Source organism: Strix uralensis, chromosome 8 (assembly GCF_047716275.1).
Source record: "Strix uralensis isolate ZFMK-TIS-50842 chromosome 8, bStrUra1, whole genome shotgun sequence".
NCBI classification, from domain to species: Eukaryota; Metazoa; Chordata; class Aves; order Strigiformes; family Strigidae; genus Strix; species Strix uralensis.
The window spans coordinates 6,606,870-6,625,699 of record NC_133979.1 but is presented as its reverse complement, the minus strand read 5'-3'; positions in this window follow the sequence as shown (position 1 = coordinate 6,625,699).

Sequence of the window (18,830 nt, the reverse complement as noted above, 5' to 3'; positions counted from 1 at the left end):
CTCTGGTGTTTTGGTTCCCTTGCAGCCGTGAGAAAGCATCAGCTGGCATCAGTGAGAACCAGGGTAGCCTCAGCTTTACTCATGCTTGTCCTTTCCATATACTGGCACTCCTACCTCTTTTAATTCACCAGTGTTGCAATGTGATTTCAAGAACTCAGAACATATTCTTCCTGCATACGCTTAGTGAAATTGGATACCTTTTTTTTTTTTTTTTTAATTAAAAAGATAAAGTTGTTTTGGCTGCAGTAAAATCTAAGAACAATGTTTTACAATGAGGGAGAGATGTATGACATGCGTGACTTTTCTTAGTACACTGTTCTTACAGAACTCATTAGAGGATCTAAAAGCTCATTATATTCTGGGCTAAGCCTGATTGCTATGTTTCTCCTATATAATATTTTATAATTTCCCATAAAAGAAAGAAACACTAGACTAAATTAATGTTTTTAAGTACTAGGACTTTGACTGCAAATGAGGAATAGGACTTTGATTACTGCCTAAAGATTACATTCTAAAATGTTATTTTACATGCTATCCCAAGTCAAGGCTTATTTTAAAAACAAGCTTTTGACAGCAAAAGTAAATTCACATGACTATCTGCATAAGGCTGGATATATTTTGTGATGATGGTTTAAATTACCATCGTCTTTTCAGCACCTTTCAATGCCATGAAAGAAAGCTTTCTTCACTGCTTTTCAGTGCATGAGTCTGGCATACTGAAATATCAGCCACACTTCCTAGGAAGATTTTTCTGCAAAGCAGCTACCTGTAAGTGTAATCAATGTTAGAAAGCTTTCGGCCTGCTCTGCCACCTACATGTACTGGCTGTGCAAATTATTCCACTGAAGCCAACACAGCTTTTTGCATAAAGTAATTTTCTAAGCCACAAGATGAAATTGTGTAAGTTACTATTCTGACTGTGGTTTGTGCTCTCATATCTGCTCCAAGTAGAAAAGATAGTTAAAAATTCAGACAAAAGAAAAAAGCCTCATAACTTGCATTAACTTTTATTTCATTTTTGAAACTTTTTACAACCTGCTAAATGACAGTGAGCAGGAGTCTTCCTTGACATACGCTCTTTGAAATCACAACTGAATGTGGGTCTTTGGTTTAAGGAATTTTTACTGAGTTTTCATTACTTTTTTAATTACTCTGTTACTTTTCTGCTTGGCTGAAAGGAAAAAGCTGGTTCTAGTCAAAACACTGTAATTAAATGTTCTGTAATGCAAACTCTTGCATAGTGGGAAGACCTGGCAAGTAGTGAGACACTTCAGAGCTTAATGTTTGTGCTTGACTGTCTGCTTGTGTAACAACTCTACCCAGACACTGAATGAACTCAGGCTCAGATATTGAATTTACTGAAGCTGTTGAAGTTTCTCTGAGCTTCTGACTTCACTCATATTGCTGTGCAGCCTAGCCTTTATGCACATCCTGCTTATGTGCCCAGCTCTCCATCAGGTACACTACCAAAACAAAACAAAACCCAAAAACCCTTTCAGGTGGTCAAAGGTGAATTTACTTGTGGGCGTTTTAGAGATTATTGCTCTGGAATATTTAAGGCAAGGCAATCACATCTCTCATTGTTATCAAGTACTATGAAGAAATCTGGAAGCCTGAAAATGGAGGTTTGCTCCTCATCTTTGGCAAGGAATATATCATCCATATGGCACTTGTATATCATTATCATGGGTTATTATTTGTGTTGCAGTAGTGTGCAGAGAGAGCAAATTCAAGACCCAGTTAAGCCACCATCCTTTCACTCTGAAAAATATATAAGCAAAATGAACAAAATCAGCAGGAACTGGAACTAGACATAAATGGGACCCAAAGCTTGTAGATACAAAAAATATTTTTAAAAATACCATATATATCCAAGCCTTTGTAGGGACAAAGCATTGTCTCTCTCCTGATTTATAAAGTGGATTTTTTTTAACAACTGAGAATTTTTCAAAGTTCTCTGACCTGTCTTTGAGCCTAGCTGGTCTTTTGAGTATCTGGTTTACTCCGTGTGGATGTTTACACCAGGTTTGTTAGAGCAGCATCTGAACGTTTACTTGTAACGCATTAAATGGTGCACCTGGCATCAGGCACATGGTGTGTCTTCTCCTAGTCTGTCCTTGAGGCAAAAACTCCATTTAGTGAAGTGACTATTTTATCTTAAGCTTTTTGATTTGTCTTTTACATGTCACCATTAGTATGTGTCTCTGTTAGAGAAGGCAAAGCTCAGAGCATCCTCTGCACCTGGGAAAATCCGGGTGAAGGTTGTGGTGCTCCTTAGCTTGGTCTCCATCCAGACCTCCAGACCTCACCAACAAGGGGGTGCAGGTTGAGACGAGCCTTGGGTCCTGGTGTAGTGCCCAGGGGAATGATGAGGTTATGCTGACATGAGAAACTTCCCAAATAGATACAACCATCCCGAAGTAAGAGGAGGGGAATCTTTGGCAGCACTTGGTGCCTAGATCTGCTTAGGGCAGGATGCTGAGGGCCAATGCAGCTCATTGCCAGCCTGGATATCACCTCGGGTTTTGTTCTGTTTGTAGGTTTGTGGACATTTCTTTGTGAAGAAGGAGGCAAGGCTTCCTTGGTATTGTTCATCCCTTTATTGTTTTCAATGAAAAATAGTTCATTTGCTGCTTTTGGTAGCATCCACACAGTAACCTGTTGCCACTCTTGGTCAGAGAATTGATGCTGAATTTTCTCGTATTTTGGATTCACCCCTTTGGCTTTTCCCTCTGGGAGGCAGCTCGGTCTCTTTCCCCACCTTTCCCCCCAAGCTTGTCACAGCATTCCAGCTGTTTGGGGGGGTTGTGTTTGTGTCCCTGATTTCCCTGGCTCCAAACACCAGTGCTGCATCCAAATTGCTTATCCCAGGGAGAACTGGTGCCAGCAAGGGACTGAGAGGTTTCTCTTTGGCTTTCAGATACATCTCCTTTTCTTCTATCCTTTTCCGTTCTTAGTCTGTTATCAGCATTGTCATCACCCAGTGACTCTGCTGGAGCCGCTGGTGTCTGTGCAGCCTTAAGCCTGGTTTATCCAGTTTATTAAACCAGTTTTACAGCTGATTCATTTCACTTTAGACGCACAAAACTGCTGAGCATGGGGCAAATTGCTGTCTGCTGTGGGGTGGGGAGCATCACTGCCAGCCAGGGGCTGGCTGCTCTCCCCTCCTGACACATCCAACAGCCGATGAGAAATTACTTCTGTTGAAACTTTTGGTGAGGAATAATGCAAGCTGGCCAAAACCTTAGGATTAAAATTCTTCTTTCTTTCTTTTAAAGTATCATGAGGTAATTGCTGAATAATAAATGGTCAAGATTTTGGTTGTATTTCTTATATGAAAGATTGTCTTTCCAGCAGCTCAATTTCCCCACCACCAAACTGGGAATTAGTTCAACACTAACACAGAAAGGAGAGTGTCATATTCTGAAAAATCCTCTGCAGAACCTGTCTTTTCTTTTCTGGAGTATTGTGGTATTGGGTGTGTTTTGTGCACGTACTGAACAAACTTAAGAAAACTTGGCTTGTGACTAAAGAAACTTTAAAAAAACCCAACCTTAGATCACAGCTCTCTGTTGCAGGTTGAATTCTAGTGGGAAGCAGTGATCAGTCATTCAGGATGGCTCTTCAGATGCCCACTTTGTAGGAATATCTTTCTTGCTGCTAATCTAGCTCTTGTACTTACAGTAGTGCACAGTATGGCTCAGTGTCAATTCTGTTACCTTCAGGTTTTGGACAATTTCCATTCAGATGCTACATTTCTACTTGTTCTGGTTCCCTCCAATTGCTCTGACCAGGATGGGTTGCTTCGAGCTTTCCTGGCTTCTGGAGAGCAGCTCCGCACTAGGACGACTCCTCTGGCATGTCTCACTCCTTCCAGGCCCTCCATGTCCTGCACTATCCATTCCTTTCCCTGTGAATCACTGGTGCTCAGCAGCCTCTGTGGCTTTATCCTCAGCAGATCAGATTTTCTCCTCTGAATCTGCCCACCAGGTTTTCAGGGAGGTGCTTCACTTTTCTGTTTTGGCCTTTAAGAACTATTGATCATGAGGGGCCTCACTCTGCAACCTGCATAGCAGTATGTTCACCGTAACTTTTTTTTTTTCAACTTGTTCACACTCTGAGGAGTGTCTGGGAACGACTCGCAGGGTGAGCCCTCAGGACACCCTCCTTATCCATCCAGTCTGTACTGCTGGGAATTGCTTCCTCACTTGCATCACTTCTCATAGATGAAAAAACTTGCTGCTAGGGGCAAAGACTGTGGCCATTTTAAATATTGCTGATAGCATCATTTGCTGACTGTTCTGCAAAGGTACAGATGACGTCGGTGTGTAACTGGAAACTGCCTCATGACCTGGTCTGGGATGCTGAGTCCCAGCATGCAGAGTCAATCATATGTTGTGTTATTCAGCTTTAATCTTGTTAAGTAAAACTTCTAGAGGTATTTATAGCTTTATTCAGTATGTAATGTTCAACAAAAGGTCACTGGGCAGCATAACGTCAGTTAAAATAATAAAGGCACTAATTAATTGACAAGATGTTTTCACTCCAATTTAATCTGCCAGAATTTAACTCTGCCTGGAGGACATAAACTGTCTTCCCCTTCTTTTTCATTTCTATACCTTCCAGTTTTAGCGCTTGTAATGCTTTACTTAATCTAGTGATTATTGCTGAGGTAGTTTAAGAAGCCAGTGTGAAAACAAGCCAAAATATCAAATGCATCTCAAGTTGTGTCTTTTGTTTTCTCTGATTGAAGGAGCACAGTCTGACAGCAGCATTTCTAATCTGCCATATTGTATTTCTAACTGTTTCTAAGACTCTCCAGTGAGGAGAAACTTAGGAGAGTATCACAGCACTGAAATATCTTCAGCAATTTTGTTTATCTTTCCACAACATCTCTGGAAACCTTCATGCATTGTTGTTTTGGATTTAAATTAATATCAACTTCCTAGACCTGAAGCAATTGCTTTTAGGGTAATTTCTGACATACAGCTATTGCTAAGTTGTGTTTAAATGTTGTCTATTAATATATTCATTAAAGAAAGCTATTAGCTAGACATCATAAACTCCTGCATATCAGTTTCTGGTTATACTCCCTTGGCCTCTGTAATCCTTTTTCCCCCATCTCTCTTGCATTGCCTTTAATTACCTCTTGCATTAACCCCAGTGTCAATCTTGTCTCTTCTCAGAAGACGACCATTCAAAATTTGCTTTTGGTGCCGTTTTGGTGTTTGTTTGCAGACAAGCTAGGCTGAACAACGGGAATACTCATACTTTTTTGGTTGATGATGTGTGCCAGTAATTTGAGAGGTAATTGGTCCATGCTTCTCATTAGCACAAAGCTCTGTAAGAAGCAAGGATTAATGTATTAGAGAGCAGGTACAGTGAGGTATGTGAGGTGTGTGAGATGCCAGAGTTTTTCTATCCATGCAGAGCTATTATTTGTAAAGGGGCGGTGGAGTCTGAAAGGAATAAACCATTTTAGCAGATGAGTTTCATTAGGGTTATCTATTTTGCAGATCATGTTATTTTGAATAGTGTTACTGACTTTAACTGTTGTTTTTAAGTGGGTTTTTAAAGACATGACCAGATAATCTGAAGTGGTGGGTAAAGTGATCCTAGACACTGTGTGTACACATCTAGAGAAATAATTATTTAAAACAATTGCTGAAAACTTTGAATATCTCAGATGTTTAAATCATCAGACAAATATTACAGGTATTTTCCTGCAGTGTTTTAATGCGTTACTATGTCTTTTCCTTACTGAATGTCTAGTGAGAAAAGTGGGCTATCAGAAGTGTGTGCTGCTGTACAACACTGGAGAGCTACCTTGCAGATAGACTGGCTTCTGTCCCAACTGGCAAAGTGGTTATTGCCCAGAGTTCTTGGGACCACTGACCTGCAGCTCCTGCCCATGGCATCAGGAGAGTGCCAAAATCCCTTCAGGGGTACTGCGGAGTCAATTTTTTATTTTTAAAATATTCATTATCTTAATAATTATTTTTATTAATAATATTAATTTACATGGGGAAAAGCAATCTCTGCAAGTGTTACCCATTTTTCACTCAAACCCACATAAATCCACTGCTGTAGAGGAGGAGGCTTACTCACATTAAGAGTGTTTAACCTTCCAAAATGCTGCTTCTGCTTCAGGTAGGGGCCACGTGAATATTAAATACAATGAACATGAAGTAAATATAGTATATTGCATGGGATAAGCAAAGTCTGTAGTGCATACCATGAATGTCATGTGTTTTCCATTAGCAAAATATCTAAAAGTGAATTGGAAAATAACAGTTAACAAATATTACCCTGAAATCAACCATAACTTTAATTAAATAAACATAAGCAGCCAGTTGAAAATCAGATCTGAAATCTTTAGTAATGAGCACCATAACCGGTCAGATACCGCATCAGTGTTGGTAATTCATTAACAATACTGGGAGAGATCATATAAAAATGACAGTTTCTATTTCAGAAAGGAAGTTGATGAAATGTTGGCAAATATGTGCTGCTGGGGGTGGGTGTATGTGTATCCCCCAGTGGCAGCATAGTGACTAGAAATGAAGCTTTTTCAAAGAACCAGATTAAAAATTAATCCTTGCTTGGGGCTGTGCCTCAGGCACTCAATCCGAACCCCCGCCCCACCATATGCTTGTCCTGACATGCTGAGCCCTGGGTTTGGGAACAAGCCCTCCTCTGGCCCTTGGTCTGCTGTTCCTTGCCCCCAAGCAAGGCAGATGTCTCACCAGCTGAATTAATTACAAGATCCAGTAGGGACAAAACCCTTCCAAAACTTAAAATGTGTTTTTCTGGTTGTTAATGAGTCTCCCCAAGTATGATGTCCCGGTATCTCCAGGCATCTGGTATACTCCACTCTGGCAGAGATGGGCTGTGACCTTTTTGGTTTCTGTTTGCTGTGACACTGTCCTTCTGCCACAGTGAACTTTAAAAGTGGTAATAAGAAAACTCATGCTCCTACAAAAATGTGTGTTTTAGAGTCCAAGGTCTGTGAACTCTTCAAAGAGCTACATTTTCTGCTGATCTAGAGCTTAAACCACCAGCACCTTGGGGGCAGAAAGGTGAAGCAATAATAGGAACGTGTAGCTGGTTTCACAGGGCAGGGAAAAGGAAAAAAAAAAGGCAAAACAACAAAAACCAAAAAACAGAGGAAACAAAGAGAAAATAAAAGAAGAAATAACAGTAGTAAGCCACTTGACTTATGTCAGATGTGAACATGCATGTGAACATGTGAATTTATGTATGTGAACAGCATACAAAAATGCCAAAAATACCAGGGGAAGTACCTGCAGTTTATAAATTATAATATCTGTTACTTTTGAGAGAAGAAAAAACCCTAGGACTTAAGTACTCTAAAAGTACATGAAAAAGTGAAACCTTATTTTGTTGACACTGAGCTGTGACACAATGACGTACATCTCCATCAGACTGTAAGCAGTATTTTGTGCTAGGAGCTCCCTTCAGTGCTGTGAACTGTTCAACCTGGACCATCCTGGGCCATCCTGGGCCATCCTGGGCTAGGGGAAATAAGCTGAACTGTCCCACAGAGTCCTGACAAGCCCCATGGGCAGAGCCGGTGCAAGATGGTGCAGAGCAGGACTGACTTCCAAACAGTTTGCAGACACTTTTGGAGTATATCCCTGGAGCTGAGAAACACTTTTGTCCAGGCTTGTCGTCCGTGTTCTCCTGGGACATGATCCCTAAAGGATCAGCTAGGAGGTTTGGGGGAACGCTGGGCAATCTGCTAAACTGCATTAGCTGTAAAATCCCATATATAGAGTGAAAGAGGTTTAACTTTGTGTATGTTTTCCTTAGTTTAGCCAGTGCAGAACAGCAGGCTGTCCTGATTAACCAGCATTTCCCCTGACACAAACCAAATGGCTTACAGCTTGAGTAACTGTCTGTTGAGTCCCATGTTTATTATAAATTCAGTAGATGAAAAAAATTATTTAAGTTTCTATGTTTTTTACAGCATTTCCCACCAGAGAACGCTAACACTTGTAAAACAATAAATGCTATAGTATAACATAGCAAGACTAGTAAAATGCTGAACAGTAGATAAAATTATTTACAAAAGACCATTATGGTTTCTTTTGGAGAAATAATGCACCATTTAATTTTAAGATACATGTGCCAGGCATAACTTTTAGATGCTACAAAAAGGAATATAAATACAGAAGTGCACGCGTGCAGTAAGGTACATTCACAATCTTAACTACTTCCCTCACTAAAAATAATTTGCCCCTGCATTTGATCTCATCTCTACTCCACCAGTTTCTGAAAAGTAAACTACTTTTCTAAGCAGCTCAAGGGAAAAACATCAGCATCTAAACTTCTGTGTCCCACTTGGGCTGATTTTAAAACAAGGTTTCATGGGAGGACTGGGTATGCAGAGGATCAGAGAGAAAGTTGTGTTGTTTTGGAGCCGTGAATGGATCAGGGACATTTCTTCAGTTAAGCTAATTTGTTCCCTGACGAGGTTTTTTCCATTCTTGCTGTAATAGTGAATTCCAGTGCAAATGTTGACTGCTGCTGTCACAGGATGGTGGTTGGAAGGGAAATGCTTGGCGCTGCCTCCTGTTACTCATTGTGCCATCAAGTCAGAGCCAGTTTACAAGATGGGAAACTGCACATTAGCATAAAGAAATTGAGTCCTGGAAGCAAAAGACTGGCTGATGCAGATCCATCACCTACCTGCACACTTCAGCCTCTTTTCTCCTTCTTGCTAGAAAAATGAAGGCTTGTGGCTTTAATGGCAGAGAGGTGGCAGCTGTGTTTCAAGTGGTACTTGAACTCCACCAGCTTTTTCTATTGATATCGCCTGCAGATGAATTTCCACCTCTGGAAAACCAAAAAGTGGAGACCCAGTGCCACAGGCTCTGCCACTTACAAGGTCCACAAAGGTAGCCAGGAAGTTTTACTGATTGTTCCTGCGGAGCAGTTGTTTTCCACCGATATATTCCCTAAGTAAAGATTGTTCGATGTACTTTCAGCCATACTAGAAAATCATGGATTTCCCAGCATAACACGCTGAATTTGCCAGTTTTCCTTTGATTTTTATTGCATCACTAAGAAAACAAAGGTGTAGTTTGCTGGGCCTGCAGCTGCAAGGGCAGTTGCCATGGGTCAGTATGTGCTGGGTGCAGACAGTGCTGGGGATGGCCAGCACAGATTAGTCATGTGATTTGCAAATACAGACCTGGGCATCGCTGCAAAGTTCTGGGGTATGAACAAAAAGATGTATTGGTTAGGGAATTTTTCTGGCTAAAATATACTGGAACTTCCATTCAGAGCTGACTTTAATTCAGGTAGCTGCTTCATCATGTGCAATCAGCCAGCTTAACTTTTCCCTAAAAGTTGGGAGGGGAAAAAAGTGACTCAGTAAGAGCTGCAGAACTTACTATTTTTTTCAAAATGAGCTGTACCCTTTTTTATATACTTTGATTTTATATAACTAAAAGAACCACTTTGGCAAAAAGTTCAACATTTGGCAGGTTTTATTTAGATGTCAACACATAGTTTTTATATACTTATATTTAGAGAGATGGCAAATTCTATCTTTTTGATATTTTCAAATGTTTGAGTTGTAACTATTAGAATCTTCTGGGTATTTAAAATGAGCCTGAGAAAGGAAGTAGGGTATTAGTTTTATTGGAAAAAAACAGAAAAATTATTTTGAAAGTTACTTTAAACTAATATTTTTCTGACATAATATAGAAGAGTTTATATTTATATTGATCATAATATTTAATTCTGTATAATATAAATGTCAATTCAGAAATATTGCTACAATGAAATATTCCATATTTATTGTATAATAAATGTTTCATAGAAATAGCATATGATGTTTAGAAAAAATAAAATAGGATTAGAGAAAACTATTGCATGGTTAAAGGTTTTATATGTTGCTAATAGTACTTCAAAAACCATTTTGTATTAAATACAGTATTTGCAATAGACTGTGAGCAAAATAGATAATTTAAAAGACAGACTTTTATAATTGTCTGGAAGAAGCCTTTAGCAATACCAAACTCACATTCCCTCTCACAGTTAATCAGTCTTAATTAAACAAAGCTGAGCTGAATAGGAAAGCAGTGAGATAATTTTAGACCCTTAATCCACAGATATAAACCAATTTTCTAAAATTGGGAGTGAGCATGATGATATGTTTTACATGTAGAGAAACTGAGGCAGACTGGAACTCCGAAGTTCCTTGGAGTTATGCAAAAGATGGCGAGGCAGAGAGATGTAGAACAGAACCCAAGTATTGCCCTGCGTGACTCCTGGTGCCCTTGCTGGCTCTGGCAGAGCCATCCGAGACCAGGACTTGATTCCAGCCTGCAAACCTGCCTGGAGCCTTTGTGCTAGCAGGCAAGCAGCAGCCTTTGAACAACTTGTTTTAATTATGTGAGGAGCACGCTAGCTTTCCACAGTCATCTTCTAATCTTTTTTATATTTTTGTTCACACTATGTCACAGATATGTACTGCATTTAATTACTCCAACTTAGTTCACTATGCAATAGATAAAATGCAAGACTGGCAAGTGGCTGCTGCAATTACCGTGCTGACCCCACAGTCGAGCTGCCACGCAGCCTTTATGCCTTCTTAACCTTAGGCTTAGATGAATATGAAATTCCTTTGGTTGCTGGTCACAGAAAATCCTTGCAGATTTATATTTTCAAGACAGATGTGTTGTTTATAGTAAATCAGAAAGAACCGGTATCTGCCCCTGCATCCTGCTTTGCCTGGCAGTTCCTGTGGGATGCCCAGTTACTGGGGCCTGATCCAGAGTGCTCTGCAGGAGGGCATCGATCCTCAGGCTGCACAACCGTTTTCCCCAGTCACTGCTGCCTGGTTCTATGATTTGGGAGGGGCATTTGCCCCTGCCTGAGCCATGTATGGCATCCATCCTGGGTCGGTTTCCCTAGAAAATAGGAGCCTCCAGCACATTCCTCTGCTCCCTGCTCCAGAGGAGCCATGTGCACGTGGTATCAGCCTGGGGCTACATCTCTGGGTTTTTGGAGACACTATTGGCATCTCGGTGATAGCCAAACACTTGATGTTTTGGTATATGTAAAAAATCATGGGGTCAGCAGAGGGAGCCCAAGGACATGCAGTCTCAATTTTGGATTTTGGACCAACAGAGTTTTCTGGGTGCTGAAGTGTTCCTGACATAAACTCTCTGCCTTTGGGTGTTGCAATAAATTATTTGTGAGCCCCCAAACTGTGCAGTGGCTGCGTGGGGCCAGCTGGGTTGTGCTGGAAGGAGAAGAGCTGAGTGGGAGAGGTTTTACTAATAGGAATCCCTTTGGGAAGGGACTTTTTTCTTAATATTGTTAATAATGAGATCAGCGCAGAAATCCAAGGTGTGCTAACACAATCCTCAGGTGACACCAGTTCAGACTGAAAAATCATGTAGGAAAAATTGGCTGGTCTTGCAGTGTACACTAAGAGAAGTGGGAGGAAAAGCAATATTATAAAGTGTAAAGCTGTGCCCATTGGATAATATATACATACACATAGGTTGGAGGTTGCAGATCATCACTAAGCACCAATGTAGCAAAGTTGTGGAACCACCTTCCATTCGCAGAAGGGTCAAAAATACTGCAGCTACCAAATAATCTCCCACTGAAACCCACGGTTGCTGCTCACAGCTTTGCTTTGAAACTGGGTGTTGTTTTTTTAAAGCTCCCTCCATGGCTGTCAGTCCAAGTGCCAGCAGACTTGCAGCTGTCCTGTGTATGGGGCTTGCATCTGCGATTTAACCTTACCCAGGGACAGCGCCTTTTCCGTGGCCACTGGTGCCTGTACTTGCGTGCTCATTCGCCTGCCAGCATGGCTGGACACAGAGGTGTCCGTGAGCCTGAGCAGGAGGCAGAAGTGGACCTTGATAGAGGGAGTTTTAAGCAAACAGTCTGTGCAAAATGTTACTTTAGCTGGGATTTGCTGGGAGTCTTCACATCAGAAAAATGCCAATAAATGGACATTATAAGGCTTATTGGTATTCTTGTTGTCTAATTCCTTGTCCCTTTTATTACTTCTGACTGATCAGATTTCATTGCTCAGCCATAACACCCACCTGATTTTTGAGGAAAAAAATTATTAGACGATCACTACTTTTTCTGGCACTGTTCAAAAACATCAAATTTGCTTGGAAAATTTCTAGAAAGGTTTATGACAATGGCAACTTTTTGATCATTGAAATTCATGTTGAGATTCAAGCTCTTGGTGATGCATTTTTAACTGCAAAAGGAGCCCTAGAAGCCTGACCTTGGACAAGAGATGGTCGTTTTAAGAGGCAGCAGAGCAGCAGGATCTGAGCAAGACATTTTCATACCGTTATGCCAGAGCCGGAGCTCCCTCTTGTGAAAAAAGAGAAATATCAGAAAAGTCCAGGACTATCAACTGGAAGTGTGCAGGGAAGGTGATGTTCAATAGGCAAGTGATTTCCAGTAGCTTTTCCTGTAAGTCTGCACACACCTCCATTTATTGGGACAAGGAAAGAGGGCATTTGTGGCTACAGTCTTGCAAAATTTGAAACTGGCACTATAATTTGTACATAGCCACAGTCTGTCACACAGTTCTGATGCTTGCTAAAAATACAGAAGTAATTTTCAATGGAAGTAATTCTCCTGTTTTTTCCTCCCCCCCCCCCCCCCCCAATGACTTTTGTCTCTGACAAAAAGAGCCTAGCTTTATGTCAGCTAATAAAAAGCAGAAAATAAAGGAATCTGTCAGAAGTGATAAATACTGTTTGCATTTTTGCGCTTGCTGTGCTCAGCATCAACTATGATAAATTGGTAACTCTTCTGCCATCCTCTCACATAGAGCACCAGAGCTGGGCTCTGGTCTCATGTCTATGCCAAGACTATCTCCCTTTGAAATGGGGGGTGTCTGGGCATGCACTGAGTCTTTGGGGTATGATGGGATACATGTATATAATAGCCGTATGTATGAAGACTCTAGATGGCTCCAGGTGTATTTTAGCCTGGGAACACTTATGGAAAATACTTGGTATTTAGTGAAATCTGGTGCACTTCGAAGGGGAAAAAATGTGTTTCAGAAGTATTTTTATGAGCCTTAGGATTAAGTTCTTTCTGGCAAGTGTGATTTAGCGGCAGCCAAAGGGGTGACGGTCGCCGGCAACAGCTGCCCTGACCCTCCCCTGACTTCAGCGGTGAGTCCCGTGGCAGAGTCTGGGCAGTCCATCTGTTGCAAAAGCCTGGGTGCTTGGGGGTCCTCCACACTGCTGGCGTGAGATCTTGACCTGTGCCTGCTGCTAAGCACAAGTTGCCCCTTACAGAGAGAAAGTAAGTGTTTAGGGAGACTTCTGCAACACTTGTTGGGTTTATTTTGCTGCTGATAAACAGAGCCCCCAGGCTTGTCATCAGTGCATCTGCCATGGCTGTCACACCACAGCCAACATTGTTGGGTTTCTCTCCCCCACCCTGTCCCCACCAGGACCTGGCACCTCTGGCACTTCCTCACCAGGGAAAGGAGGACTCTTGCGTCTTGTTGAGCATTCTCCAGAATAATGGCGCACCCAGATGGGGGCATCTCCAGGGATTGATGTACTGCTTTTCTGGGATGTAGTTTATTAAATCAACCTCTTTTCCCTCTGCATGGCAAGGGTTAATTGTGCTAGTGTAAGACTATTATTCCAAGGGATTATTAAAAAAAAAAGTTATCGTTTTTCTTACAGCAGGGAACATGTCCAATAATTGATGTGGGAATATTAATGCAATATGTGTGTGTTATCAATTTAGAAAAGCAGAAGACATATTTCCTTAAGCTTCTAATCATTTATACATATGACCTTCATTTATACAGCAGAAGGGCTCTTCCAGAGAGCTACAATTTGCTTCAGATGTTTAGCTTGGGTATTTTGCTTTACCTTCTAACTGCCAAGTTTGGGATTATTTAGCAGTAAAATTAGAAATGTGGATTTGAGTATGTACCAAAGTCCTGACAGGTGTTAATGGAACTCAAGTTGAATATTTTATTCTTTATATAGTAAAATGTAAACCTGCATTTGTTTGGCTTTGCCTTCCTGCCAACTATATCAGGTATCTTGTGTGACTAGAATCACTGTTTTCTGTACATGGTCTTCATGGCAGTTTCCAATGCCTGTTCCCAGCTCAGCTTGTATTTATAATCCTAACAGATTTCAGCTCCACAGAGAATTCCTTAGGCAAATGTGTGGTTCTCAACCCAAAGAGATAGTAAAGAAAACTCATTATGCAATATAGCCCAGATTTGCAGAATGTGCCTAAAGATGCAAAGAGACACCTAAGAGGATTTTCAGAAGGAATAAAATCCTGGAGATGAAATTAAAGCAATTAAGGCAGTTCTGAAAAATCCCACTTAATGCCCTTTTTTCATTTTTAAGTGTTCAGTGACCTTTAAAAAATCCGTTCCTCAGCCCTCTGCGATTCAGCAATGTTGCTTTGGGTTATATTCAGGACAAACTCTGATTTAGAGGGATTTCTTTTGGTACCATTGGTCCTCAGTTTTGCTCAGAGAGGTGATGCAGATTGCTGTGTGGGGACATGCTCTGTTTCAGAGAGGAGCACTGGCTGCTTAGGAAAGGATGTAGGACACTGGCACACCACGGGCTCAGCCTTCCTTGTTGCAGGAGACGTGCTGGGAGGGATTTATGTTTTCTGAGTTTTGGTGTCCATCCATGGAGATTGTGGCTCCTCAATGCCTTCCTGGGACAGGCTCACTCCGCCTTTGAAGATATCTTTCCATTCCAAGCATCTGAGAAGAAGGCAGGTGCTGGTTTGACAACTCATAGAAGCCTGGAGTAGGGTGAAGTGAAGCCATCCCTTAGATATTTAAGAGGAAAATCCTGAATCTGGTGTCTGAGCCACATACTGAACTTCAGTGCTGGGAGGGGGAGGAGCTGCTCTGGGGCTCTTGGTTGCCATTGCCCTGAGGATGGGTGCTGTTATGCTGCCATAATGAAATGAAGAAAACCTGAAAGCATGGAAAGGTGGGTCTAATTCTCCAATAAACCAGCTTAATGCACTCCCTTTGTAGCCTAGTCCCTGGCCAGTATCTCCACATGTCCTCCCATTACTCTCTATTGTTCCTGTGTCCAGCAGCACATTCTGGTCCACTGCTTGCCACTCAAGCACACTGCGAGGTGACAGAGATAAGGCCTGTCTGAGGAGCAAGGGAGAAAACCCTTTGAAATCAAGCAGGCCAAAACCTGCAAAAGATTTTAAAATTAACCTCATACTTTTCTTGGTGTCTTTGATTAGTTGAAGAGAACTGCTATATAACACAGGGCTAGAAATACAGTTTTAACATTGAGTCACTTGGTTTTGAATGAAAGTTACTGACTCCTGCCAGAAAATCTGTGTTAGCACAGAAGAATTATTTGATTTTTTTCTGGCTTCACCACCACTACAAAAATCTTTTTGCCAAAGGAATGGGCAAATTATTTTCATCTCACTAGAAATCAGGTAGCAAGCTCAATCTTGTAAGGGCTTTAGCTAGATTGGGACTTTCTATGGTTTCAATGCTTTAAAGAAAAATGTCTGTCATGGTTTGACTGGTTTTGCAGCTATGAGTGGCTGACAGCCCATGGAGCCAGGATATGCAACCTTGCAAAGCTTTGACAATCTAGACATCTACATTTTCTGCTGACTCTGGGCCATGGACTTCAAATCACTTAAGGGAGTTTGCAGTTTGCTTTGAAATTTAAGTAGAGAGGAGCTTTTAGTGTAACTCTGTAGATCTCAGAAGGGCTTATCTCAGGAGGGAATATTTCAATGGCTTTTTGCTGTCAGTGAATTAAATGATACAGGCTGGCTATTTTTTCATCTTCTGTTGCGCTGATCTTCTAATTTAATACAAATACATTACTGGAGAACTGAACTAAACTCACGTAGATTTTAATAAGATCATAACAAAAACCATTGAAATCTTTTACTCTTATGCAATTTAAATTCAATTTACAGTCACTGTTTATTTTCACATACTTGGTTGTTGTTTTAAGAACTGGGATTTTTTTTGCTGCTTGCGTAACTGACATCTATTGCAGTATCAAATCAGTGCTCTTAATGTGCTCTGGAATTTGTTTTTTTGGACTTTTACCATTTAGAAAATGTATCCAGTTGAAAGGACAATCTCAGAAGCAGGGAAGCCTTTCCACAAGCAGCAGCTGTTCCTGATGTTTGATGTGTACATAACTAGAAAATATGATCTGAAAATGTGCTCACCGTCTCTGTGTTCTTTACACGGGAGCATATCTGATACCTGCCACAGGCTATAACCGTTCCTACTGCAGGCCTGAGGCTTTGGTCTTGCACATTCCTGTGTCATGTTGCCACATGAGAATTATGGCATTAAAATAGTGTTATTTTGTCATGATATGCCACATGTGTACATCTCATTTGCTCACTTGCAAAGGCACCTCTATAGCACTGAAAGGACATTTACTTCTATAGCTTGTGAAGTAGTGCAGATAGTAAACGGGAACAGAACAAGCATTTTGGTTTTCTATACAATGAAAAGCTTGAACTTGATTATATTAAAAATTTAGAGGTCCTGCTGAATGTTTGGCTTGCATCCCAGCTGGTGGAAAGCGCAAAGAAGTGCCTTAGCTGCTTCAGTGTCGACTTGAAATTAATTTTCTCTCTCCCAGCTTGATCAGCCACTGAAGGTCATCTTATTTCAGTCATTCCTAAAGCGTACTGCATACATGCAGAGTACATACACAGGGGTAAATGGAGTTTTCATTCACTGAGGAAATGATTTGTAGCTATTTATAAAGTAGTGTTGTAATTTATTATTTGAATTCTGTTGCCTAGACTGAAAAAGTATCTGATAGTCAACTGGAACCAGCAGTTCCATTTTAATTCCACAGGGTAATAATTTTCTACTATTATAAAGCCTTACTCCAGTTATTATACATATTAGTTGGTGGGGTTTTTACAGCACCACAACGAGAAACTTGCCAAGCAATAAATTCCATTGAAAGGTTTCTTTGTGTCTTTAGGAAAAGCTTACATGAGATACTTCCCTACTTACATGTAATAAAAGGAAATAATGAAGTACACAAGCACACAAGTAACCATTAACTTGTGCTATTGTGCTATTTAATGGTTTTATTATGGATAACTTTCCAAACCATACAGACTCAAATGAGTGTCTTTGCATTTCTCCGAATCTATCCTTTTAATCTACAGAAAACCTGATTCACACAGATTCTGGAATTAAATCATCACTCCAGCTGCTATGCTTTAAGTTTCCCAGACCTTTGTGAATCATTGTGTGGTTTTGAACAGCCTGGTTGTTGTGACATAAATATTTTTGTAATTGATCAAATATGTTTAGGTTTGGTTGGTTTGTATTTTTAACTTAAAAAAATGTCATTTTTAGAAGGATTTCTTTAATTTTTAGGAAATGAGATTAATCATGTTTTTAAGGCATGATTTCCTTTTAATGTCTCCAACTAATTGAAGCACAGGAATTATTTTGATTTTTGTCTCAGCCATTACAGCTTTGTTGGGCTTTGGATATGTTTTTTCTAAGAAGTCCTCCTTCAAAAGCTCTAGAGTCTTTACTGCTTGGCAGTTAAGCTACCTGCCTCCTTGTTTAATGTTCTAGGAAAGAGTTCTGGCCACTTATGTCTGAGACCAAAAAAACCCCAAACTCTGATGCATCAGAGTAGATAAGCAACAGAACAGAAAGACAAATGTGGCAGTGATCACAAGCAAAGCCCCGTATGTAGGCTTAAAGCACAATTTGGAGCCTTTATGCATTTTAATTCTAGGAGAGGAATGATGAGTCAGTGCTGCCAGGGACTGCTTGGGCCAGGCAGGGCAGCCACAATTAGCAAGTTTGCAGCTGGGACTGGGCATCCTTGAGAGCTAGAGATCTTGAGGAACCATTTATAAAAGAGGGGGTCATATAACTTCATGCACCTTGTTCGGTAGTGACTAACTGTAAAACTTCCTGTATGTCTAAGTTTCATTCAAATTTCTTGAAAGTTAAATTGGATACAGAGGCACCTTCATGTACACTAACAAGGTGCAACCAGGCCCTGGAGAAACAAGTAAAATACATCCACGCAGGCTTTGTGGTTAGCCCAGCTCAGCCTCAGAGCGGTGCTAAACATGCTGCTGTGGTGGCATGGCATCCAGGGTTTGCAGAGGCTGCTGTGGCTGTGCACAGTGGCAGTGGGGTGCTCGATGCTCATGCAGGAGCAGACCCCTGGGCTGCTGGGTCCTGGGACTGGGGCACCTGGTGCCGTGTTGGACCTCAGCTGTGTCTCACGTTTCTGGGCAGGTTGGTACAAGCCTTTCACTGAGACTGACTGCTGGTCGTCCTCCTTCAGTGTCATTTTGTTGTTTCTTTTCTCTCTTTTCTCAGCTGCCACCTCAGCACTTTCCTTTGCAGCAGTTTCCCCTGCTGCCCTGTCTAGGTTTCCCTCCCGCTCCACCTCTGTGCAAAGTGCCCCGCAGAGGCAGGGACCCATCAGCCACAGGCTGTTGACTGGCCTCTGGGGATGACACCCTTGCAGAGGGCAGGGTCTTGGTCCCCCAGGAGAGTTGCCATTCAAGGTTTGTCTGCAAGCATGGGACACCCTCACTGTACCCTTCTGATTCTGTACAAGATGTTTGCCAAAGCTAGAAACTGCCCAGAGTTACAGCCTGTGTCCCCTGGTAGGGCTGCAGAGGACACATAAACACACTGAGTGGCTGGGGCACTGGAGACCTCTGAGTTTACGCTGCTACTGTGTTTTCCCCTGTACTTTGCTGGGTTCACACGTTGCCACCAAATTGTGCTTTTATATATA